This window comes from Dromiciops gliroides, chromosome 2, assembly GCF_019393635.1.
Source record: "Dromiciops gliroides isolate mDroGli1 chromosome 2, mDroGli1.pri, whole genome shotgun sequence".
NCBI lineage: Eukaryota > Metazoa > Chordata > Mammalia > Microbiotheria > Microbiotheriidae > Dromiciops > Dromiciops gliroides.
This window is the reverse complement of record NC_057862.1, coordinates 375,165,834-375,193,439: the sequence shown is the minus strand read 5'-3', so window position 1 is coordinate 375,193,439 and position 27,606 is coordinate 375,165,834. Positions and strand designations below refer to the sequence as shown.

General features: G+C 41.0%; 1 pseudogene; it reads left to right on the top strand.

The window, feature by feature from the left end:
• Window positions 1-5,214: 5,214 nt before the first annotated feature.
• LOC122738924 lies at window positions 5,215-27,225 on the top strand (annotated as a pseudogene).
• The last annotated feature ends 381 nt before the right edge of the window (window positions 27,226-27,606 follow it).

Sequence of the window (27,606 nt, the reverse complement as noted above, 5' to 3'; positions counted from 1 at the left end):
TGGTGTGCACTCCACCCTAGAAGCAGTGACCCACTTTAACAAAGAGTTAAAAGTCAAGAGATAGGCTGGGAAAATGAGCAAACAGAAAAAATGTGAGCCTAGAAAGTTTCTTTGGTGACAAGGGAAAATCAAAATACACACTCAAAAAGATAACAAAGTAAAAGCTCCTATATCCAAAGCTTCCAAGAAAAATATGAATTGGTCTCAGGTCATAGAAAGGCTCAAAAAGGACTCTGAAAATAAAGTAAGTGAGGTAGAGGAAAAAATGGAAAGAGAAATGAGAGTAATGTAAGAAAACCATGAAAAATATGAAGAAAATAACACCTTAAGAAACAGACTAAGCCAAATGGTAGAAGAGGTACAAAAAGCCAATGAGGAAAGGAATGCCTTGAAAAGCCAAATTGGCCAAATGAAAAAGAAGGTACAAAATCTCTCTGAATAAAATACTTCCTTAAAAATTAGGACTGAGCAAATGAAACCTAATGACTTTACGAAAAATCAAGAAGCAATAAAGCAAAACCAAAAGAATGAAAAAATAGAAGGCAATGTGAAATATTTCATAGGAAAAACAACTGACTTGGAAAATAGATCCAAGAGAGATAATTTGAAAATTATTAGGGGGCAGCTAGCTGGTGCAGGGTGCAGCTAAGTGGAATGGTGGATAAGCACTAGTCCTGGATTCAGGAATACCTGAGTTCAAATCTGGTCTCCAACACTTGATACTACTATCTGTGTGCCCCTCGGGCAGTCACTTAACCCTCATTGCCCTGCAAAAAAAAAACAAAGTATTGGACTCCCTGAAAGCCATAATCAAAAAAAGAGTCTAGACATCATCTTCCAGACATTGTCAGGGATAATTGTCCTGATATCTAGAACCAGAAGGAAAAATAGAAATTAGAAGACTCACCAAACCACCTCCTAAAAGATATCCTAAATGAAACCTCCCGGAATAATTATAATGAAATTCCAGAGCTCCCATGTCAACAAGAAGATATTGCAAGCACCCAAAAGAAACATCCAAGTACTGTGTGATCACAGTCAGGATAGCACAAGATCTAGCAGCGTTCTACATAAAGGATCAGAGGGCTTGGAATATATATTCCAAAGGGCAAAGAAACTGGGATTATAACCAAGAATCACCTACCCAGCAAAACGGAGTATAATACTTCAGGTGGAAAATGAGAATTCAGTGAAAGAAAGGACCTTCAGGCACTCTTGATGAAAAGATCTGAGCTGAATAGAAAATTTCACTTTCAATACAAGACCCTAGTGAAGCACAAAAAGGCAAATAGGAAAAAGAAATCATAAGGGATATTAAAATGTTTAAACTAATATGTGAAGATGATACTTGTAACTCATAAGAACTATCTCATTATTAGGGCAGCTAGATGGAGTATATGTAGACAGAGGGCCCAGGTGTGAGCTGAATATTGTGAGATTTAAAATGGATATTAGATCATAAATCTCCCCTCTTTAACCTTTCCCTTAATTTATCTCCCAGACTAGTAAATGGAAGAAGCTTCTGGTTTTCTAGTTAGAGCGTTTATTGTATGGTAGTCACAAGGTGATGTTGATTAGAAGGATAGGAAAGTAGAAATACAATACAAATTGTCTTAAGTCTAAGCTTAGTCTACATTCCGTATAAAACTCACCAAAAGCTAAGGCCACCTTTGGGGAGAGTGAGACCATGTCAAGCGAGTGCTACTGCTACCGCGAGCCGGGCCCAGTCGAACTCTCGTCAGCATCAGCCTGTGCAGTACAGTCAGGAGACCAGCAGAGCAGGAAAAAGCTCCTACTTCCGTTCTCTCCTTGCCTTTTAAGCTCGCACCCCGGAAGTGGAGTACTAGCAGGCAGTCTGACGAGCGCAGCAGGCAGACTGGCGTGCGTAGCTCATGCATTGGTCTCCTCCCTGAAAGGGTGGTCCTTCAAAAACTGGCGTCTTTCAGTTATCCTAACCGACTGTTAAAAAACTTTCATATTTTTTTTTACCACAATATGAAGGGATGATATATTTTTAAAAATAAAATTAATGCGTGAGAGGAATGCATTGCGAGAAAGAGAAAGGGAGAAGTGGAATGGGGTAAAGTATTTCACATAAAATAAACAAGAAAAAGCTTATACAGTGGAGGGGGAAATGGGAGAGGTGCTGGGGAGTGAGTGAACATTACTCATCAGAATTGGCTCAAAGAGGGCATAACATACAGACCCCAATTGGGTATAGTAATCTATCTTACCCTACAGGAGGGGGAGGGGATAAGAAAAGAACAGGTAGACTGAGGGAGGGGGCAGTCAGAAGCAAAATACTTTTGAGGAGGGACAGGATGAAAGAAGATAGAAAACAGAGTAAATGTCACAGGGAAGGAATAGGATAGAGGGAAATACAGTTAGCAATAATAACAGTGGAAAAAAATGAAGCAAAGGTGTCTAACAGGCTTCATTTCTCAAACACATAGAAAACTCAGTCAAATTTGTTAAAATAAGAGCTATTCCCCCATTGAAAGATGATCAAAAGATATGAAGATATGAAAATCATCAAAGCTACCTATAGCCATATGAAAAAAATTCTCTAATTCACTATTTATTGGAGAGATGCAGGTCAAAACAATTCTGGGATACTACCTCATACCTTTTAGATTGGATAATAGGACAGCAGAGGAAAATTACAAATATTGTAGGGAACATATGGAAAATGACATTAATGCAATCTTGGTGAAGTTGTAAACTGATTCAAACATTCTGTAGAGCAATTTGAAACTATGGCCAAAGGTCTATAAAAACCATGCATACTCTTTGACCAAGTAATACTACTAATAGGTCAGTATCCAAAAAGTTGAATTTGAAATTCAACTGAAGAGAATCTAAACCAATTGTGGGATGAGATTATAATGGAACACAATTGTGCTATAAGAAATGACGAGCAGGATGCTATCAGAAAGAACCCTAGGAAGACTTACATGGAGCTAATGCAAAAGAAATGTACTATATGCAAAGTAACAGCAATATTGTAAGATGTTTTTCAGCAAAACCAATGAGCCAAGACAACACTTAAGGTCTTATCAAAAATACAGCCCGTCTCCAGAGAAAGACCTAATGGTGTCTGAATACAGATAGAAGCATATTTTACTTCCTTTTTCTTAAGTTTTTTTTTGTCTGTGTCTTTCACAACCTAACTAATCTGGAAATGTTTTTCATGACTACATATATATTAACTTATATTGAAATGCTTGCATTGTTAGGGGGTGAGGAGAGCGGGAGGAAGAGAATTTGGAACACAAAATTTAAAAAATCTACATTTAAAATTGTTTCTTTCATGTAATTTGGGGGGGAAATAAAATTATAAACTAAAAATTAAAAAAAATTATGAGGATGACACTACCCCTTCTCTCAAAAAGTTACCAATAACACAAAACAAAGGAGAAGTCTGGACACAGGTGCTCAAAAAAAAAAATGGTTGGGGAGGCGTTCCAGTTTCCTGCATGGAATCAAGTTAATGAATTTCTGGGCCTTTGTTTTTCCTAAATCTCTGAGCTCTAGGTCTCTGTTCTGTAGAGAACCCCTCTGCTGCTTCAGAGACAGCATGAGGCAGTGTTCCTCCCCCCCTCTAGGGGCCTCATAGAGGTCAAAGAACGGGCAGCCTTAGCAGTTGCTGGAAAAGTGATAAGGCCCAAGGACTAATTGTTTGTCTTGGCTCACTGGCAATTCTCATGCAAAAATACAAGGAGGTGCTGAAGTTGTCTGTGGGAACAAAGGTTCTTTCCCATGAGAAAGTGTATACCTGGCTTGTGTTTTTTTTATTATTTAAGCTAGCTTGTTTCATCAATAAACGGCTCAGTGCTCAGTACTATCAAGCTGCCAATGTGTCCGCTTCTCTCTCTCGTCTCCAGCCACCGTCCCCTACACTGTTCACCTCCTTGTTAGACTCCACTTTCTTGATGACCCTCGTTTAGTGACTCCTAGTTGTCTCCTCTTCTCCATGGTTCCTTTCTTCCCTCTCCACAAGGTATCCTAGATTTCTGAGTCTCAGCCCTGTCATATGGATAGGTAAAAGGAGCCAGCCTGAGGCATTTACATACTTGCTTTCCCATCACCTATTAGCTCTTTGCCATTTAACTCTAGGCAATGGATCTTGGTAGAGACCAGATGGTGGTTTTCCATTCAATTCAGTTTAACAAAGAATTTTTCTTTCCTACTTTATATAATACATCCTGAGCATATGAAGATAAAAATAGTGAGAGTCTTATTATAATAGAGATTTCAGTCTTCTATGTTGTGATATATATATATGCAACTAACAAACTACATGAGGCAACTAGGTCACTCAGTGGATACAGTGCAGGACCTGGATTCAGGAAGACCTAAATTCACATCCAGCCTTAGATACTTACTAGCTATGTGGTCCTTCCTTTGTGATGAGATTCCCCCCACCCCATTCCCATTATTACTTCTGGAATTTTCCATAGGTGACTGGGAAACCTGGACTACGCAACCCTGTATGCCTCAGGTTCATTATCTATAAAATGAACTAGAGAAGGAAATGGAAAATCACTCTGGTATCTTTGCCAAGAAAACCCCAAATGGAATCACAGAGAAGAGTCAAACATGAATAAAATGACAGAACAACAAAACATACTACAAGAAGAGCATGATAGAGACAAATAAGAGACTCAGGGTTGAAATCTGAGAGAATTTGATAGAAATCACTTTAGATAAAGAGAACAGGACACTGTTCAGCCAATTTCATAGAGAAAGTACCACTCCCCCCTGAATTTAGCCATAAAAGAAGAGAAGGATTTCAAATTCAGAGATGAGGAAGCAGCAGGAGTGCATGTGCATGTTAACAAAAGGAAGAGATGCTAGGATCAGCTTATGAAGCAGGGAGTGTCTGGGGGTTTTTCCTGAGATATTGAATGCACACAAAAGAGTAATGTAATATAACATAGGAAGAATAGATTGGAGCTAGACTGTAAATGGCCTTTAAAAGTCAAGTTAAGGAGTAAAGTGCTTTCTCTTTAGGCAATAGAGAGTGACTGCATGACTTTTTAAAAATGAGTGATATATATGAATTGTATAAAAATGGGACTATTATTAGCATTCAACAGCAAGACCTGAGACAAAGAGTCTGAAGGAAGTTGAACTGAAATCCCACCTACTTCCCATTTCTCAGCCAAGAAGTTCCTTTAACCCCAATTGGTTACCCAGTTAGCACAGGTAGGGATGATTGACTCTAATTTCTCCCTGCAGAAGATCCACTGTCCATTCTATGAATCCAGACCAACAAAGAATCAGATACAGAGAGGAAGCACCAAAGATACATCAAAATGTCCAATCCCCACTACCCTACTTGGTTCCTTTTTGGCTTCCTGGCTGCTGATTCTGCTCCTTGGCCTCTCTGGTGAGTGGGGAACCCTGGGGCAGAAGAGCAAAGCATCCAGAAGTTTTGTGATACATCAGAACAGACCATCATGGACAGGCAGGGTGGTTGTCTGTGAATGGTGTCACCCCAAGGACCTTCAGGGCCAGGCAAATGTTGAAAAGGACTAGAAAATATGTGAGCCCATAGTTTATATAAACCTCTCTTTCTCTAGAATGCTATTCTTTATACAATGGTTTCCTCTCAGAAGTATAAGTGAGATAGAGAGCCCACATATTATTGTCTCCATTTTTCAGATAGGGAAAATGAGACTTAGAAAGTTGTGTTTCTGGTTACAAAAATGGAAAACAACATAGCTGGCATTCAAACCTCACTCTTCTTGACTAAAGTCTAGTGGTCATATCTTTGTGATGAGATTCTCCCACTGTTACTACTTCTGGAACTTTCCCTAGGTGACTGGGGAAACTGAATATTCTGCATCAATAGAGGTACAGGAAGAAAGTGTGGTGTAGTGACAAGAGCTGTGGAGTGACTGTCAGAAAGCCTAGGATTTAGTTCCATGTCTGCCACTAACTTGATATATTTGTTTGGGTGAATCTCTGAATCTGTCTGGACCTGAAATGACAGCATAGGATTAGATAATAATAATATATTACTAGCATTTGACATGTCTAAAGGGCTTTATTATGTACAATGTTTGGACCCAGAATAGCTCTATGAAGTAGGTAGTGTAAATATCTCATTTCCATTTAACCAATGAAGAAACAGACTCATAGATGTTGAAGAATTTATGTCATATGACTCTTAAGTGGTAAAGTTGAAACTTGACCCCAGGCCCTCTGACCTGATTTCTAAGGATCTTTCCAATTCAATTTCTGAGTATTATTTAAATATCTAATATATGTAAAGTCCTGGAATAGGTACCAGAGATGCAATCATATAAAAACAACTTAGTCACTCTGCTCCAGAAAGTTAACATGTTGAGGGAGGAATATGATGCAGACATAAGATAAGTGACTGGGGCAGAAGGCATCCAGGTCAAGTGTCCTGGGGATGTAAAAGAAGACTTTCCAATTCTGAGTCTTGGCTCAGGCTAAATGGCCATCCCAGAATCCCTGGTGCCCATCTCCCTTCTCTCTTCTAGCTTTTCATAATTTCTTGTTCACTAGTTTCTGCTGTCCCCTTTCAAACACCATTTCCTTTTCCCTCTTTCCTTGACTTCTTGGTTCCATGCCTCTTAACCGGGTCCTAGTGATCATGGTCTAAAAACTCTGCCTTTCCTTCTCCTTTGCCTCTTATCTCTACCAAATACCTCTAGTTAATCAGCCCTATTAGAGACTACCTTTTAGTCTTCAAGTTAAGTCATCTCAGTAAATATGTAAGATGCTCAATAGGGTGGATGGAATGCAGAAGTGAGGGAGACTTGCCAGTGTAACTGGACAAGTCACTTAACTTTTGTGTTTCAGTTTCTGCATCTGCAAAAATAGTACCTAACCCTCAGGGCTGCTGTGAAGATCCAGAGGGTTATGGTGTAGAAAGTGCTGTGCAGATCTTAAAGCACTATGTAAAGTCTAATTTATTATTACTGTTTTGTTTATATTATATTAGGATTAATATATGTAAGCACTGGATCAAACCTGGGCTTTAAATAAGAGAAATGATATAACTCTTACCTACAAAAAGCTTATTTTGTACTAGAAAGGAAATGTCACCTACCAACAAATATATAAGATGAAGTGTGATAGAATAGGCTCCTTGAGAGGTGGAGAATATTACACTTTTATCTTTCTATCCCCAGTACAGTAAATGTTAAAGAAGTGGTGAATAAATGAATGAATGAATGAATGAATGAATGAATGGATGGATGAAAAGAGAGCTTCAATCAATATGGTCCAGGAAAATCTGAAGAGTGAGGGGATCCTTTTTAAGTGAAGGGTTTGGGAATGGTTCATGAAATGCAACTTAGCCGAGTTGAAACATGCAGGAAGAGAAAAACTTTAGGAGGTTGACAAAAAAGGATAAATATGTTTCAGGCATTGGGATAATCTGTGACATAGGGAGATGTGTGTGGGAAGAGGGAAGAGAGCATACCTCACATGGGAGGTGATGCTTAAACTGAGCTCAGTCATGTTTCCCTAACATTATCTCTGGGTCCAGAATTAACAAGCCTTCTCCCTGACTCCCTCTCTGTTCTCCAGCCCAGACTGAGAATCAGGATACCTCGCATATAACCCAAGCTACATGCAGAGACTCAGGCCAAAATCCTGGGATGATCCAGGCAGGAAAACTGTGTCAAACCTCATCTTTCCTTCTAGGAGCCCAAGGCCAGGAGGAGATCCAGGTGCTGCAGCCCAAGGATCCCATTTCTGTGGCAGAGGGAGAGACAGTCACCCTGAACTGCACAGTGCCTGGGACTCCACCAGCAGGACCAGTGAAATGGTTCAAGGGGAAAGGGCCCCAGAGACAGGAAATTTACAATTTCAAAGGAGACCTCTTCCCCAGGATAAAGGCAGCTGACCTATCAGCCAGCAACAAAGACTTCTCCATCAGGATAAGCAAAATCACTGCAGAGGACTCAGGCACCTATTACTGTGTGAAGTTCAAAAAGGGGAATCCTGACACCGAAGTTAAATCTGGTAGGGGCACCATGTTGTCTGTGACAGGTAAGTACAGAGCCCTGGGCTTCCTGTCCTTCTTCTGCTAGGAATGCCAGGCCCAGGAATCTAGCAGAGGCCTCTCTTTTTTGAGATGTCTCTTTTTAGTCTATTTTTGAGATTGAAGAATAAAAGTAGTAGTAGGACAAGATACTCCAAACATGGGAGAGTATGAAATATCCAGCCTGGGCCTTAGAGCTCATGATTGTACACCAGCTTCCAAGGCACTGGCCTCCTGGAATGTGGGGATAATGGATGTTCTACCCCATAATACTTTTGTTGCTTTGGGAATCCTCCTCCAAACTCAGGCAATTGTGGTCTGAGAACCAGTTAGAAATCTTGATGGTGGGCACAGTTATAGGTGCTTTGGGGGTCTAAAGTATGACCATCCATGTGGGTAGAAAAAGGAGAAAAAAAAAGAAAAGGAAATAGGTCATGGAAATTTTGGATGTTGATAAACTGATGGGTGATGATGTTGGAGGGGGACATTAACATGTACATGAGGCCCCCAGGTATGAAGGCCTGGGTTGGGTTGGAGAGAATGGTTGTGAACCAGCTTCTTACTTCTTTCAGAAAGGGGGGAGAATGACTTAGAGGGTCAATAGACCACATGGAAAAGGGTTTGGACACAGTGATATGGACATTTGGCTAGACCCTCAACAGAAGAAAGGTGGCTGAGCCATGATAACAGAGTAGACTTAAAGGGCAGTAGGGAACAAGGAGTAAGCCAACTCCTCTTGGCCCTGTGTGTCAGGAAACATGAAAGAAACAGGACAAACAGGACAAAGGATCATAGAGGCCGTCCAGGGCTGTGGTCTTTTCTGGAAAAGTCAGGCTTTATGCATCAGATAATGTAGAACATGAAAAAGAGGTCCAAGGTAATGGAAGGTTTGTTAATGATTGAGGGGGGATGAGGGGAAGAAGGGGGCCAAAGAAGGTTCAGTGGGAACAGAGGGCAGAGGCAGAAAGGCAGTAGCCAGGGGGTCACTCGAAGGCCAGTCAACTTCCTAACGATAATAGACAGCAATGCCTTTGGGACAGCTCAAACTGGATGTCCAGTAAACTATTGTAAACTCACTAGGTCCAAACCAGAACTCATCATCTTCCCCTGAATCTTTGCCCTGCTATCTTCCTTATTATTGTAGAGGGAAATACCATCTCCAAGTCCCTCAGGCTCCCGACCCTAGCAGTCCCTCTCTGCACTCTGCACCATCTCTCACCCCTCCCCAATATCCAAGCATTGTCAATCCCACCTTTGCAACATCTCTCTAATGTGCCCCTTCTCTCCTCTCACACAATGCTGCCCTGGTGCAGGCCCTCATCCACTCATGCCTGGATCGCTGCAATAGCTGCTGCTGGGTCAGCCTGCTTCAAGTCTCTCCCCCTCCCAAACCATTCTCCTTTCAGCCTGCATACACTTGTTTGCAGGTTGTCTCCTCCATAGGATTGTAATTTCCTCGAGATAAGAACGTCTTTTGAACCTCTTTCTAGCCCCAGCCTGGCATACAGAATGTGCCAAATAAACTTTATTGAATTGCATATACTTAAGGTTTCCAAATCACTTTGCAGGTGTTATCTCAGTTGGTCCCTCAAATAACTCTGTGAGTAGCCTTTTTCATTTCTATTTGACAGATGAGGAAGGTGGGGCCAAGAGAGTCAAGAGGTAATCTAAGTGCTAGAGTTTAGAATACTAGACTTGAAGTCAAGAAGACCTGTTATTTCCTGCCTCAAACAAGTCACTTAACCTCTTCGTCTCAGTCATGTGTTATGTGAAAAATGTTATAAAAGGTCAAGATGGTGGAGGAAGGCTGCTTCCAACAAACCTGTCCCACATACCTCCAAAAATAATGCCATAAGACAACTTCTGGAGCAGTATAACCTACAAAATAACAGGGTGAGACTCTTTTCAGCCAAGACCAGCTTAATAAGGCAACTGGGATCACCAGAACAAGGCCCGGGCAGGGCAGACCTCTGGAGCATTGGAATCTTCAGCTGCTTCTTCTGAAGCTCAGCTCACAGACCAGTGAGGGGGTCCCAGTGGTTGGGGGAAATAGCTGCAGTCTCTGATAGAACTGGGGCAGGGCTCCCATGTTCTGAACCAGCAAGCAACTTGAGCTTTAGCCACCAGTGGGGTTGATGCACAGGCCACGCAAGCTTCTGAACATAGAGAATCAGATTTCAGACATCTTCTGGGTCAAGGAGAAAGTAGCTCCTTGGTTACTCACAGGCAAGGCAGGCTGAGAATGAGCCCATTCACCCTCTGAGCCACACTGTCGCTAGGAAGTGTGTCCTGGAAGCAGTGCTACAGGTTAAGAAGGAGCTAAAAACACAAGAAATAGGCAGTCAAGATGAGTAAGCAGAGAAAACAGCAGACACACAGAAAGCATCTTTCGAGAAAGGTAGACCAGAATACACCCTAAGGAAGAAGATAATAACAAAGTTAAAGCTCCTACATCAAAAGCTTCCAAGAAAATATGAATTGGTTCTCATGCCATGGAAATACTCAAAAAGGAACTTTAAAGAGAAAGTAAGAGAGATAGAGGAAAGATTTAGAAAGGTAGAGGGAAAAAATGGAAAGAGAAATGAGGATGATGCAGGAAAGTCATGAGAAAAACTCAACAGCTTGAAAAGTCAAATGGAAAAGGAGATACAAAAACTCTCTGAAAAAAATAAATTGCCTAAGATTAGGATTGAAACAAATGGAAAGCTAGTGATTTTTATGAGAAACCAAGACACAAAAAAGCAAATCAAATGAATTAAAAAATAGAGGGCAATCTGAAATACTCCTTGGAAAACAGCTGACATGGAAAATAGATCCAGGAGAGATAATTTGAAATCATTGGACTACCTGAAAATCATGATCAAGGAAAGAGCTTAGACATCATCTTCCCAGAGTTGTTAGGGCCAAATTGCCCTGATATTCTAGGAAGCAGGTTAAATAGAAATTGAAGCATCTACCTATCACCTCCTGAAAGATGTCCCAAAACGGAAAACTTCCCAGGAATATTATAGCCAAATTCCAGAGATCCCAGGTCAAGGAGAAAATATTGTAAGCAGCTAGAAAAAAGGAATTCAAATACTGTGGAGCTACAGTAAGGATAACACAAGATCTAGCAGCATCTACATTAAAGGACTGGAGGGCATGGAATATGATATTCCAGAGGGCAAAGGAAGTAGTACTACAAACCAAACTCACCCTACCAGCAAAACTGAGTACAATCCTTTCAGAGGAAAAAATGGGACTTCAATAAAAAAGAGGACTTTCAGGCATTTGTGACGAAAAGACCCAAACTGAATAGAAAATTTGACTTTCAAATACAAGACCCTAGGAGAAGCATAAAAAGGTAACACAGGAAAAGAAATCATGAGGGACATTAAAAGGTTAAACTGCTTAAATTTTTACATGGGAAGATAATACTTCCAACTCATAAGAAACTCTCTCAGTATTAGGGCAGCTGAAAGGAATATACTTAGACAGAGGGCACAGGTGTGAATTAAATATCAACTAATGATATCTGTAAAGCATTTTTTTATTTATCCTTGTTTCTTTTGCTGGGGCAGGCAGGGTGGGGTGGCTTATGTCTGGGGCTGGATTTGGGACTCAGGGACTCCTGGGTCCAGGGCTGGTGCTTTGTACTGTAAAAACATTCACTGTGTCACCCTAGCCTGCCCCCATGATGACATCTTCAAAAATAAAGTAAAGGGGGTAAGAGGAATTCACTGGAAGAAAGGGAAAGGGAAAGATGGAAGGATGTAACAAAGCTCACATAAACAAAACAACACAAGACAAGCTTATGGAGTAGAGGAGAAGTGGGGAAGGAGTGGGGGAGTTAGTGATCCTTACTCTCATCAGAATTGTCTCAAAGAAGGATAACATCACACTCAAGTAGGTATAGTAATATATTTTGCCCCTGAGGGAAAGTAGAGGGGAAGGGGAAAAGGGCAGGGGGAGAGGCAAAGGAGAGAACATTGCTCAGAATTAGAATTCAGACGCCCTAACATACCTAAGTAGGAAAGAAAGGGGGAAGATCATGTGGCTACCTCCTCCAGTGTCGAGGCCCAGCATAAAATCCCAGGATGGGGAGAGGCACAGAGAGAGAAGAGAGAGCAAAGGGGGAAGGGCAGAGAGTGAGACCCCCCACCTTGCCCTAGGGGTTTTTATCCTCCTTACAGTAGAGGTGGGTCACTCACATTGATTCTATTTAAATGGCCAGTAACAATTCAAGTCCATTGATTTGCATGACTTGAAGTGGTTGCCTAGGTGAGTTAAATTCCTTTAGGTAGTCAGGGAAGGTCAATCTACATTTCTTTGCAATTCTACTAACTCTGGAATGGCCTTAAGAGGTCAGTCACAGGCTCCCTCCAGTAAGGGCCCTCCGAGTCCCCCAGAACCCCAGTATTTCTCACTAATTCCCATAGCCTAGATTCCCATGATCTGAAATTAGATTACTCAATTTATCCTTTCAGAATTGTCACAAAATCATTCTTTGGCTCAACACAGTATTTCCACCCCAGGGAACCTCACAGTTTGGCTCATTTTGCCTCCACCACGCTTTCCTTTGGGTTTATCAGAATATGGACTTTACACAAGTGGATAAAACCCTCTTCAGCTCCAAAAAAGGATGCATTGAACATTGTGCATATTAAATTCAAGACAACGCTTCCTTCATCCCACAGGAAAAAAAAATATGCAAACAACCTAAAAGATTCACAATGTTTTGTTTATAATCTGAACAAATTATCTTTCCCTCTCTACAGAGATCTATTTAGTATAAGAGAAGTACTCAAACCTCCAGACTCATAGACCTTCTTTGTGGTTTGAACTTCCTTATTAAAGGAACACATTTGGAGTTCATTTGAAGTCTTCACCTGATGGAACTAAACAGTTTGAGGAACTTCATGTCATTGAAGGTCACCTATGTTTCTTCTTTCTCAAGAAGATGGATCTAGGAAATGAGTCTCCCCATATTTCTTCCTAACTTCTCGAGGAGGCTGAGCCCAATAGTGCTGAGTAGCACTGCCCCCAAACCTCCATTTAGTCTCTGTTGGAGGATCAGATGGAACCCTACCTCCTCTACCACCGTACCCAAGTCGTAGACCCCTCTCAGGCCTCTGATTCCTTTTTCTTCTGTGCCCCTGTTGCTCCCATCTCTACCACTGCCACTTCTGAACCTGAAAGATTCTGCTACTAACTCTTCATGGCAAGAACTCTCATCTCTCCACCACTGGTCCCACCTTCTGTCATCCCTTGGGCCAAGCTCTGCGACTGTACTCCAAGTCTTCCATCTTCAGGGATATAGGTGGCATCTGTAGAGATGGAAGTTAAGTGGTACCATGGATAGAGTGCTGGACCAAGACTCAGGAAGAACAGTATTCAAAGGTCATTTCAGATACTTTATAGGTGGGATTCATTAAACCTCTCTGCCTCAGTTTCCTCATCTGGAAAAGTAATAATACCTAACTCCTCCATGGTGGTTGTAGGATAAAATTACATAATTTTGTTAAGTGTTTTTTAAAACTTAAAGAGCTATATAACTGTTAATTGTTGTTATTCCTACTGTGGTTGTTTTTAATATTTTCATTCTGGATACCCTGATGGACAGGGCAGAGGTACAGGTTGTTACTTTTTATAAGATTGTTTTGCATATAACATTCTAATTCTGCTTACTTCACTCTGAATCAGTTTCTAGGAATCTTCCCAGCTTTCTCTAAAGCCATCTCTATCACCCTTTCTGATAGCATAAAATTAGTCCATTGAATTCATAAACTATTGTTTAAGCAGCTATTTCTTCATTGATGGGCACCCCCATAGACTCCTATAATTTGCTTCAAAAAAAAGGTACTGTACGTGTGTTTTGCATCTATGGGGACTTTTCCTCTTTCTTTGATAGCTTGGGGAATAAATACCTAGGAATGTATGATTGGGTCAGAGTATGTGCCCAGTTAAAAACACTGGGGCTTGGGTCTACATTGCTTTCCAGGCTGGCTCTAGCCATACTTTTTAGCTCATGAAGATTCCAGGCACTATATTCCAAGCATCAAAATGACAGACTGAGGTCTTGCTTCAATGGCAGGAGACAAGCTGCATTTGAAGAAGGATGTTAGCATCCTGCCATTGCAGAACAGCTTTATATTTAAGTAGGACAAAAGAACATGTAAAGGGAATGCATGAGAGCTACCTTCAAGCTTTTGAAGGACAGCCCCTGGGGAAGATGTCTTAAACCATGCTCAGTGTGGACTCCAAGGGCAGAAAATTCTGCTCCTTCACCTTCCCTCTTCTCTTGTGTCTCTTCTCTTTCCTTCAGTTCAACACACCTATTTAATTCTTCTTCTCTATTGTACTCACCCTGGAGCTATCCCCCAACTGTGGTTGGATCAAATATTTCAAGGACTCTGCTTTCTTAAAAAAAGAAAAGAAATCAAACCAAATCAAAACAAAGAATTGGGTAATAATTTGTCAAGGAAACTTTTCATGCTGAAGGGAAATGGAAGGGAAAAAAAACACACAAAAGGACTGGGTATAATGTATTAAGGAAACTGTTTTCATGTCCTTCTCCTCAGGCATCCCCACACCTCAGATTTAGTAAAATCAATATGACCCTCAGAAAAGGCTGATGATGTTTGTTCCCCCTCCTACCATCGAAGAGGCATAACCTGGCCTCTCTCTGGTTTCTCTATTAAGCCTTTTAAGAGGGAATATGTTCTTCCTCTTTTTTTCTAGACAGAGAAGTACAAAATATAAATGAGGTTTATACTGTTTATGGATTTTTATTTTTTGAGCCAGAAACCTCCAAAAACAAACCCCAGAAATCTAAACACCAAAGGCAATAACCATGCGGGAACTCTTGGACAGCTTCTCTTTGAGTCTCCCACCTCTTTAGCAGCACTGGGAAGGGGAAGAGCCTGTGAGTTCAAGGCTAGAAATGTACTTTCTATACTAGTTTCTGGTTTAAGAAACTTTTTTCCGACACTAGAAGTGTATCACCATGAAGGTAGGTAGAAATAATAAGGGGTGGTTATGAAATTAGGCTATGACTTGTTCAATAGCAGATGATGACGACAATTTTTTGTTTTCAGTGATATAGCTAATCATAAAAGCTAGCATTTATGTATCACCTACCATGTACCAGGAACTATACTCAGTATTTTATAGATGTCTCACATGTTCCACAGAACAATCCTGGGAGGTAGGTGCTGTTATTACCCCATTTTACAAATGAAGAAACTATCTCATCATAACTTAATGTGACTTGAATCACTCAGCTAGTAAGTATCTGAAGCTGGATTTGAACTCAGGTCTCCTTCTGACTCCAGGTCTGGGACTCTATCTACTGCAAAACCTAGCTGACCTCATGGAGCACTTTATCAGTGACAAAAGTGTTTTGCATCAATTATTTTATTTGATTTGATGATAAAGAGTTATTTGTGCCATGTCATGGTTGCTTTTCTTCTAGTCAAACCTCTGCCCTTTGGTGTCCGTTCCTCAGAAAAGAGCAAACATCAACCAGATGGTGAACATCTCCTGCAGCTCAACTGGCTTCTCCCCCCAAAGACATCGCCCTGAAGTGGTTTAAAAATGGACTTGAGCTGCTGCCCTCTGGACCCGTATTTTTCCCTGAGGGAGACAGTGTTTTCCTACAACCTCACCAGCTCTGTGCGGTGGTGCTCACAACCAGTGACGTTCACTCTGAGGTCATCTGTGAAGGTCCATCACATACACACATTCAGGCTCCTCTGCTTGGGAAAAAAAAGTGTGTCAGACATTATTCGAGGTGAGTCAGTCAAGACCTAAGCACTTTCTCCCTACCTCTTCTCCTAATTTGGCCTGGTTTGTTTTTCCCATTTTGCTCTAAGACCAGGAATACCTTAGAAGCTTGGCCCTTATCTAGGAAATAATACAACATTCATTTATGATATGCTTACATTTGCCAGACACTGTGCCAAGTACTTTACAAATATTAACTAATTTGATCCTCAGAATCCCTGGGAGGTTGGTGGTTTTTATGATGCTTACGCTACATTTGAGGAAACTGAGGCAGGTGGAGGTTAAGTGACTTTCCTAGGGTTACCGAGCTATTGTCTGAGACTGGATTTGAATTCAGGGCTTCTGACTCCAGGCCCAGTAAGATATCCACTGAGCAGCCAGCTGCCAATGAAGTCTAAATAGAGTCTTCTGAAGTTGTGGGAGCTTCCTTAATCCTGGAAGTTCAGGTGATGTAATAGTCATGTTCTCACAGCATCCCTGAGCCTCTTTCCCAGAGTCACCCTTAAAAACACTAAGAATAAGACCAAGAGTTGTGAGTCTATGGGTGTACATCAGTGGAGTAGATTCCATGGCCTGCACCATAGTGCCCCTTCCTGCAGGGTAAGATTTCCTCCCTCAGGCAGTAGATCCAGGTCCCTATGGTTCTCGATGTTTTCTGGGGGACACTGAGAGGTGAAGGGACTTGCCCAGGGTCCCTAGTCAACTCATACTCTGTATACATCAATGATGGAATTTCAATCCAATTCTTCCTGACTCTATTCACTACCCCTCATGGCCTCTCCTCCAATCGAAGAAAAGGACCTCCCCTACACACACACCCTCTATGTACTATGAGATTGAGGGTCAGGACATAAGGAGGCAATTGAGGGAGGGGAGGATTCAGCTCTCAGTGGGTTGGAATCAATTACATTCAAAAGAAGTTTGTTAAGCAGCTACAGAATGTTAGTAAATTACAGGTCCAGACCTCTTCCACCCATAACAAACACCAACAGCAAACTGTGCAAGCACAGAGACATCATGCTGTGGTAGACAAAGTGATGAACTTGGTATCAGGTAGGTCTGAGTTCAAATTTTGCCTCTGACATTTAGTGTTGGCAAAGGCCACCTCTACAGTGTATGTGCCTGAGGGCATTTCCTTAGGGTGAGCTATTCTGGTTGCCATTGCTTTGGTGGAAGGTGGGTCCCTGCACAGATGAATAAGTTACTTCCTACCGTAAGTAGACCTGTATGGGCAAGGCACTCAACTTCCATGATGGGGCCACCACACAGAAATAAAACCTTCCTGATCTCATGGACTTTCAGTGGAGAAAAGATAATCAATGTCCCCTGTACTAGGAATTATTCCAGAATGGAGAGACCTATGAACGCCTACTCCCAAGAAATGATGATTGTCAATTTTGTCAAGATATTACTTCCTGTTTCCTCCCCTCTGCCTCTGTCATCAGCCAGGGGATTTAATTCTACTCTTTGCTATGCTAACCTTTCTTATATTCTTCTAGTTCCACCTAAAATTGCCATTTCCAGTCTGTTACTGCACACAAAGTGGATGGCAGCCACCTGCTATGTGATGAAGTTCTACCCCAACCACTTAAATGTCACCTGGCTGATGAATGGCATCATTGTTGGGGGGAGAGAAGTCAACTACACCCACTGAGACAAGGATGGCACTACAGCCTTGAGTGTGTAGTCCTGATCCCTGTGTCCTCTGCAAAAGGAAGACACTGTTTTTACCTGTCAGGTGTCCCATGATTCCCAGCCTCCTATCAATGAGACACTGAGAGCTTCAGCTGCTCCCAAGGATGGGGCTCAAATAGACCCAGGTGAGTTTACCTCTGGCCTGTGAGATTCAAAATTGGATATATGGAGCATTAAACTCCTCCTTTAAACTTTTCCCTTTTATATATATATATATATTATATATATATATATATATATATATATATATATATATATATATATATATATATATATATATATATATATATATCCCAGACCACTAAGAAAAAGGAGCCTCTGAGCTTTAATCTGTGAGAGATTATTTTTATTGCTTGGGAATTAATTAGACAACAAAAGATAATACCAATTAGGGAAATAGGGAAGTAGAAATACAGATGAATGGCCTTAGATCTAAACTTAGTCTATTCTCCTTTATAAAACTCACCGAATCCCAAACTGCTCACCAGGCCGAGAACCAGCACACCCAAAGCCAAACACCAACCATGTGTTTCCGAACTCCTCTCACCGGCACATGCCGCCACAGCTAAGTTTAAACAGCCAGAGAACACCAACTTCAGTTCCCGCCCACACTTTTAAGTTCGTGTCCCGGAAGTTCTTCCAGTTCTCAGTTTTCCTCCCAAAAGGGGAGGTCCTTCAAAAGCTGCTTCAGTAGCATGTGCAATCTCTCAAATGATTCAGCTAAAACTTCCGATATTAATCTTTACCACAAATAATTTTTACCACAGGCCCTAATCAAAGAACTGAGCTTCTATCTGCTTTTTTGCAGAGGAGGTTCAGACCTCAGCCTCCATTCAAACAAAGAGCAGCTCACCTGAGTCAACATGATAAGGGCCTAATCCTCCTCCTTCACCAATGAGTGTAGAGCTTGCTAGTATGAAGGTCTTTTCCAGTATTTCATGTGCGCCTGACAAGATCTCTGGGATTTTTAAGTTGGGCAATGATTATGAGCCTCTTTCTTTTTTTTCCTATCTTACTTTCAAGAGGGAAATGACTCACCCATGTTTACACTGCTGGCAAGTAGAAGAAGCCAAACCAAATTCCAGTCCTGGCTTCTTTTTTTAAAAAAAGAGTGGGCCATCTTACCCAGGCTACAACTGCAGGGGCTACTCAAGGCCAGGCCCCCACTACTGATAGGCAGCAGAGCTTTGACCTGCTATTTCTGACCTGGGACAGTCACCCCTCCTTAGGCAGCTGGTTTTCCCCTGCTCTTGGGGTACTAATGCTACATAGCTTTTGGATGCCTGTTGGAATAGTGCAGGTAGCCCCGTGCAGCTCAGGAACGTCCAAGCTCCAGAGATGTGCTCCCTTCAGCCTCTCAGGTAGCTGGTTAACAGGCATGTGCCACCAGCACAGGCTCTCCTGTGACTCCTATTCTAAGGCTTCCCTTTATTCCCATTTCTTAGGGAGGATCCAGGATTCCTCTGGGTCACTGACAAAGGCCCCTAATAATTCTTTCCTCCAAATTTTAATACTGTTTACATCATAGAAACTAGAACATAGAAACCATCATTACATTATAACATTTTAAGCAGAGGAGAATTCATAAGGGCAGCACTTATTGCTGTATTAGATCATTTCATTGTCCAACTCTTGTGACCTCATTTGGGGTTTCCTTGGCAAAAGATACTGGAGTAGTTTACCATTTCCTTCTTTACCATTTTATACTTGAGAAACTTAGGCAAATAGGGTTAAATGAATTGCCCAGGGTCAGACGCCTATTAAGTATTTTGAGGCCAGATTTGAACTCAGGGAGACAAGCCTTCCTGGTTCCAGGCCCCACACTCTATCCCCTGAGCCACCTCGCTGCCCTACACTTACTCCAGGAATCACTTCCAAAGAACTATTTGCGCTTTTAGAGCCTCACATCAAGCAACCTTTTTATATGTCTTGTCACCTTAAAAATGACTCATTCAAAATGCTATGTACCAGTCAAAGGATCTTACAGTACCTAATGGCATGGGGATACAGGAAGAGATTTAAAAAACCTTCTTTGAGCTGCAAGAGACATTAGAACACAGACTGTTAAAACTAGAAGGGAATGTGGGGATCACTGTCTGACTATCATTTTATAAATGGGAAAACTGAGGCCAAAGGGGGAGTGATTTCCTCAGGATTACTGAAGAAATGGGTAAGAGGGCTAGAGCCTTGGTCTCCCAATGGCACAGTGTAAATATAATGGATAGAGTCCTAGACTAGGATCCACATGACCTAGGACCTTCAGAATCTTGTCAGGTGGGTGAAGAAGGCTTTGTTCCAGGTGAATAGTTGTATGTATTCCCTCCTGTGATTGGATGGCATCATGGCTAACTGGCATCTGATAACTCAGAATGAAGGCAATTAATGTCTTAAATGATAAATTCCTATAATCCAAATCTCATATGGATTTAAAAATTGAGGATAATAATGATCACCAAAAAATGTGAATGTACCTTGACTCAGAATATAATATACAATTATGCAATAATTCCAAATAATACCTTCTTTTTACTAAGTATACAATTACTTTTCTGAAAAATCAGAACATATTTAAATACAAGTTTAAAACACAACACAATCTTAAAAGAATAAGAATCTTTACAAAAATAAGCTCATACTATTGAGTTCAAAATGTAGTTGCAAGAGCATAAAAAACATTTAAAACTGACTTTTAAAATTAAAATTTTAAAAATATCTAAAATACCCAAATAGCATATTATTATATTATACAATATGTTCCCTAGTTTATGGCAATAATAAATTAGATTATATAAATATGAGGAAAAAACTTTGCAAATGTTCCCCCTTTTTAAAAAAAATATGCTTATCAAAAATAATACTTCTAGGGGCAGCTAGGTGGCGCAGTGGATAGAGCACTGGCCCTGGATTCGGAGTACCTGGGTTCAAATCCGCCTCAGACACTTAACACTTACTTAGCTGTGTAACCCTGGGCAAGTCACTTAACCCCAATTGCCTCACTAAAAAAAATAATAATAATAATAACAATACTTCTAGAATAATTTACACTTGCCATGTAACCAATTTGCCAGGGAAATGCTTTATAGAGTTTGATCAAATAATCAGTTGGAAAAAACAAATAAACAATTTAGAACATGGGAGCACAATACTCCCAGAATTAACATTGTATTATGAAATCAAAACCATCTTCCATTGTTCAAAATTAGATAGATGAATGAATAGAACAATATACACATGGAAGAATAAAAGACAATGAAATTTAAACTGGGGAAATCAAGAGTATCACAAAATAATAAATTTGACCACATGACTATAAAAAGCTTTTATAAATATTCCCCCCCCTTTTTTAAAGCTAAGTATAAAACACAATCTTAAAAGCATGAAAATCTCTATGAAAATAAACCCATACTGTTAATTTCAAAATGTAGATGTAATAGCATGGAAATCCTATGTAACCTCTGAACTGACATTTCCCTGAGTGAATTTAGAACATTTTCAATTCTGATATCTAAAATCCCCAATACTCATATTAATACTTTTCTGTTTACTTTTACATTTCTGCAAAATATGTCTTCTTGAAATATGATGATTGTCATTTTTATTCAGCTTAAGTTTGTCTTCTTTAACCCCTTTATTTTCATAATACAAATGCTTTATAAGGTTACCAATTAAAGACAAAAGCAGATTAATAAAATTATGAACAAAGTAAGCAAAGATTTAAAGGGTTTCTAAGGTTGGTTTGGAAGAATTGCAGCAGGTCAAGCCAGAACCACAGCTCAGCTGAGGCAGGGCTGAGGCTGGGTGGGTGGGGGGTAGTGGTTGGTTGCTCCAGCAACTGAGTAGAAGCTGAAAGGGCCTGAGAGGAGGGGGCAGGACCATCTCTCCCACATGCTGCACAGCCGCAGCGCTGACCAAATATGTCGGCTCAGCTGGGGAGGGACCAGGGCAATTTGAATCAGGCTTAGTTTCAAACTCAGGCTGCACAAGTTCCTGGCTGGCTCTGATTCCCAATAAATTAAATCTTTGGGGGACTCAAAGTGAAGGATCATTTGTAGAGTTTTCAGTGTTAAGTGGTCAAAAGATCCATTCTCTAACCATTTGTTTCCAGTAAGCTAGAATATTTTTTATGCCACATAAAAAAACACGGTTTGATAAGCCTTGCTTTTGTCATGCCTGTCTGAATTGGCAGCTTATAATAATCCCAGGCTGCGAGTATTTTCTCAAGGGGGGAGTCCTGAATGATATAAAATGTTCTATCAGTCCCTGTTTTGTACTTCAAAAATTTCCTCACTATAACAAAGAAAAGTAAGAATAAAAATTAAAATAGGAATAGAACATTCGAACTCATAAGAACCAAATTTAAGCAACAGGTCCATCTTTGTGTGAATAACCACAAAAGAAACTTACAAGGCTAAAGTTTAGAAGGCTTTTTTGATCCATTGAAAATAGGGAGGCTAAAAGTACTTAAGAGTTAAATCAGGTACTTAGCCCTTAATAGAAACCCAATTTAAAGAGACAGGCACATGTGGAAATAGGGGAAACATTTCTTACCAAACTGGAAGATCAGAAGAGCACAGGGTTCATCATCTCCTACCTGGCTCACCATCTGAATAGTTGCTGTCTGTAAGGTGGCTAAAATTCTAGCTAGGATGTCCAAAAATCTAATGAGTGGTCGCCAATAAATTAGAAGCTTTAGCAAGAGTTTAGACTTTTAAGCATTTATTAAGGAGCATAAGAATTTGGTGAGGAGAGAGAAAGAGGCCTATCTATCTCAGGGAGCCAGCATTGCTGCTCTACTCCACACAAGGTCCTGATGAAAGGGCGGGGCGGGGGCAGCTAGGTGGCACAGTAGATAGAGCACCGGCCCTGGAGTCAGGAGGACCTGAGTTCAAATCTGGCCTCAGACACTTAACACTTACTAGCTGTGTGACCCTGGGCAAGTCACTTAACCCCAATTGCCTGAGAGAGAGAGAGAGAGAGAGAGAGAGAGAGAGGAGAGAGAGAGAGAGAGAGAGAGCCTCAACCCTTCTTCATCCCAGAAGCCTCCTGTGAAAACCGGAAAACATCCCATCCACCCACACATAGCTCCAAGCTAATTGGCTGGTAGCTTTGATAGACAGTACCCACAAGCAAATGTCACTTCCTGATGCCAAGGAACTGGCCTTCAAGCCACATGGCTTGTCCTCAGACACCTTCTCCTCATGGTGGAGCTTTCCTACAGTATCTATCCAGCAGGGGTCATCATTCTAATTCTCACACAGGGAATGGGCATCTTCTCATTAGTGGCATGGCCAAGTAGGCATCACCTAGCCGCACATATTAAGGGAAAACAAGGAAAGCAACTAAACCATGGAAAGCTCACTACTTGCCAACATGTCTATGAAGAAGTTACAAAGAGCCTTCACTTCTCAGGTCAAACCATATTCCCCATAGTCTAAATGATCCAGGGTATGACATCTGACATCTCCTACAAGCCTCTACAGCATCCATCGAGGAGAATTTACCTACCCATCTTTTCTAATTCTATCACACCATGTTGCTTCTCCCATCTCCTGAGTGTTCTCAATTCCCAGAGCCTGGAGTCCACTGAATTCAGACCCTGACTGAGATACCCCATTGATAGGAGAAAAACCCAAGAAAGGAGCCCATGGATAATCCCAAGGTGTCAAATGATTAGACACAAATGCAAAGAGTTGATTCAGCAGGCAAGATTAAGTGAAGGTTGTAATGCAAGGAGTGAAATCCCACAGGTATCAGAGATTTGGCGGTAAACCCAAGGTATGCTGAAGCCGGCTGTGAGGGCCAATTGTTAAATTTTCAGGACATGCATTTACATCTTGTATTTCAAGAAACACTATAAAGCAGGGCTTGATTTATTTTGTCCATTGCTGCAATTTAAAAAGTGATGAAGGGGGCAGCTAGGTGGTGCAGTGTATAAAGCTCCAGCCCTGGATTCAGGAGGACCTGAATTCAAATCCACCCTCAGATGCTTGATACTTACTAGCTATGTGACCCTGGGCAAGTCACTTAACCTTTATTGCCCTGCCCGCCCCCCCCCAAAAAAAGTGATGAAGAAAATATTAATAATTAAGATTAGTTTTAAAAGAGTGTTGTGCCTATAGTTTTTTGTTGGCTTGTTCACACCCCACCTCAAAGTGAGTTTGTACTTAAACATTTACCAATATACCACTGTAAAAAAAAACACATCACAGGAACAGGTTCTCAGTGGTTATATATCATTGAAAGGGAATAAAACTGGTACAAGGAATGGCAGACTACTATTAGTTATTAAGACTATATACACTTGGGGCAGCTAGGTGGCACAGTGGATAGAGCACCGGCCCTGGAGTCAGGAGGACCTGAGTTCAAATCTAGCCTCAGACACTAACACTTACTAGCTATGTGACCCTGGGCAAGTTACTTAATCCCAATTGCCTCAGCTAAAAAAAAAAAAAAGACTATATTCACTTGAGGAAATCCAAGGCCTGGGAAACAGAAAGAATATAGTAGAGAGTAATTGGATTAAAAAAAATGTGTGAACTTGAGGAGTGATTTTCTTATGTGTGTATACTATACACAATCTTTACAGAAAGATGAAATCACTGAGTACTTTAGGCAACATTATAATCCTGACACTGTAATGATTGGCATGATGCCACCTACTGGAGACTTACTAAAGGAAAGCTCCACCATGAGGAAAATGCCTCAGAGGGCAAGGCCATGTGGCTTTTCCTTGGCGTTGGGAAGTAACATTTGTGCATGGGTGCTGTCTATCAAGGCTACCAGCCAATCAACTTGAGGAGCCTCCTATTTTCTGGGAGGAGACAAGAAGGGGAAAAGAAGGCCTGTGCAGAGAGCGCTCTCTTTTTTGGGTTCCTGATTTGATGGTGGTGGTGGTGGCAGAGGACTTCACAGGAAATTTGAGGAAAGATAGGAATGCCAGGCTGTTGGAATTCTGTTCTCAATCTTTTTCTTTCTATTTTTCAATAAACCCTTAAAAAACCTAAACTAGTTTTATCAGTGATTTTAGTCAGTTTCCCCCAAAACTGGGGGAACAGATTAGAATCCACATTTAGAATCTTATATTATACAACACAGAAACACAATCCAGAAGTGATCTGGGGCTTCAATTATCCAGAGAAGTGCTAATGCTTGCCCTCTGGAAAAGACAGAGCTCTTTGTAATAGCATGGCTTACCTTAAACGTCATCTCACCCTTGCAAAATTGAGAAACTGAGAAAAAGATATTTTATTGTAGATCAGATTGTCCCTAACGGGGTGAAACGTGTGGCTGGGGATGGGACCCCTCTTGGGAAAGGATCATTCTCTCTGAGAGTTTGTGATAGGGAAAGAAAGAAAAGCATGTCATAATCTGATATCAAAAAAAGCTTCTGAGAGAGTCAACTGCAAGGGTTTAATAAGAACAGTTCTAATGTCACGAATTCAACTTCTACAGGGGAATGGGGCTAAGGAGGGATGGTGAACAGTGAGGAATGATGTTCTGAAGACACGAAAGGAAAGGATTCCAAAGAAGGAGGAAAAGTGGAAGTTGTTTCAAGATACTGGCATGGGACTACCAGGGAACACGCCAGTTAGCTTAGATTTTTGAAATAGGGGTACAAAAGATGGAATTAAGCCCAGATAGCAGAGGATGAGTGGAAAAGCAAGGCATTACAGTTAAGAAAAGTGTAGGGAATGTCAAACCTCAAAACAAGCTGAGGCTGCTAAGAAAAGCAAAGGCCAATCAATAGGACTGAATATTTGCTTTTTATTTCTATTTGGGAAGAAGATGATCAAGGAAATCAGGGGATCTCTGCTTAGCATACAGAGAACAATAATAATGGATAATAGATAAAATAGTAGAACTATCTCAATCTTATTTTTCTCTGTTGTGCCTATTCACATGTATTCTCTAAATGTGCTCTTTCACTGGTCATTTTATGTATTGGTAGAAGAGTGTGTCCTAGGCTTCCAGAGAAAATTATGCACTGTTACTTTCTTTATAAAGACATTTTACTAAACACCTTTGCCTTCAATTAACTGTGACTCCTGGCATTCTTTCTTTTTGTGATTGGAAAGGTAGGTTTTTCCATGAATATATTTTTCCTCTTTTGGGTTGGTACTGATCTGTTAAGATAATTTCTGCATGGTTCTGTGCTTTAATGCTTGTGCTTTTTACATTACTGTGTACATTGTGAATACTATTTAACATAAAAATATAACAGTGTGGATGCTGAATTTTTAGAATATTGGTCCCAGCAGCACAGAGAAGACAGCTAGCTAAGATAAAGTAGGGGCAGCTAGGATAAAGCACCGGCCCTGGACTCAGGAGTACCTGAGTTCAAATCTGGCCTCAGACACTTAACACTTACTAGCTGTGTGACCCTGGGCAAGTCACTTAACCCCAATTGCTTCACTAAAAAACAAACAAACAAAAAAGATAAAGTAGAGCCTCCTGATTGAAGTAATTAAGGTAAAGAGAGTTTTCTGATAGATTCCATAGATACATTGGTGAGAAAGTATGTACTTACTAACCAATAAGAGGAGGCACATTAAAACTTGCCTATTTACTGTAATTTACCAGAATGAAGAGATTGTTATAATCTCTCAAGAGATAGAATTTGGGGGTTGTAACCAGAAACAGGTCACTCTATACATCCCTTGAAGGATGGATGAAAGGATAGAAGAAAATCCATCCCACTCAAAGCTCTGAAAACTGACAGACCCTCCTAATGGGAGAAACAGAACAAGCTACTAAGGTTGTTTTTTTTTCTAAATTCACATGACCAGTCATCAGTTTTAAGGAAAAGTGTCCCATCTTCATAAAGCCTTTAAGATGAGAGATGGTAGAGGGTACACTTTCTCTTCTGGGTAAGGATTATCATGTCATCTGAGGATTTTAGCTTATGCCAGAACACTTAAGCAAAATCAACCTTCTTTCTGTAGTTTCTGCTTTAAGCCTGGCCCTAGAAAAAACTTCCTGTGCACTCTATTAGCGTTTTAGAACGCATAGGAACCTGGAGATCTTGGAAATCATGGACTGGGCTGGACATATGTAGCCTCATAGAGAGAAAGCAGACACCCAAAGTCCATGTATAATCCATGACTCACGTATTTCCTCTGCCAAGCTCACAGCTGATGCTTCCTTTTTTCCCTTTGACCTCTAGGCTCAGCAATTTCTGCACAGCTCTTTGAGATTTTCCTCCTGGGACTCAAAGTTCTGCTGTTGCTCAGTGTCTCCATATTCTTTCTCTACAGGAAGTGGAAGACAACAGGTGAGATGATGCATCTGATTAGTGAGCATCTGGGTCAGGGCTCAGAGAGGGAGGCACCAGGTCTAAGTCATTATTGGGATTAAAAGGCAGTAGATTTGACCTCTTCACCCTTCTTGAAGTATTTTGGAACTCAGGGAGGAAGAGATGGAAAACCACAAGAGTATATTTTACCCATGGTCTCCTGCAATACTCAGTAGTTTCCTAGGATCCTCATAGAGTGTCCTAACTCTTTAGCAGAGAAATTCTAATGGGGAGATTGGGAATGGAGAGAGTGGGTGAGGATCAGAGTCAGATATGGGGGGGGGGGGACTGTCAAGGTGGAGATCACTAGAGATTGGACTTGACTAATACCTGCTCTCTATTTTCTCCCATAGCCTCAGGTATCAACCACTCCTCCATGTACTGCTCTTCTCCAGCTCCTTTGTCTCAACTTCCTCCTGCTTCCTGCCAGGGTCCTGACGTGGGATAGAGTATGAAGTTTCCTTCCTCCATGCTACTGGTCCGTAACAGCTGGTCCCAAGCCAGCTCCTTTTGTTTTTCTGAGCCCAGTGACCTGGGCTAGAGGCCAAAGTTTTGGAAGATACCAAGCTGAACTTGACCTCTCTGGATTGACCCAAGCTTCAGGGCACAAAGGGCAGATTCTGATTCTGGAAGTTTCTCCCCATGTTCTTTCTCAGGAGAAAAGAGAACTGCATCCATTAGAACTAATAAAATCATTTGTTTCTGTGTGGCTTCCAGAGACATTATTGCTCCTTCTTTTTTTCTGCCATCACCACTGTTGTCCTTCCTCTTCCTCCTCTTCCTGATCTTGTTGTTAACCTCCTCCTCCTCCTTCTGTGGGTGACTCTTG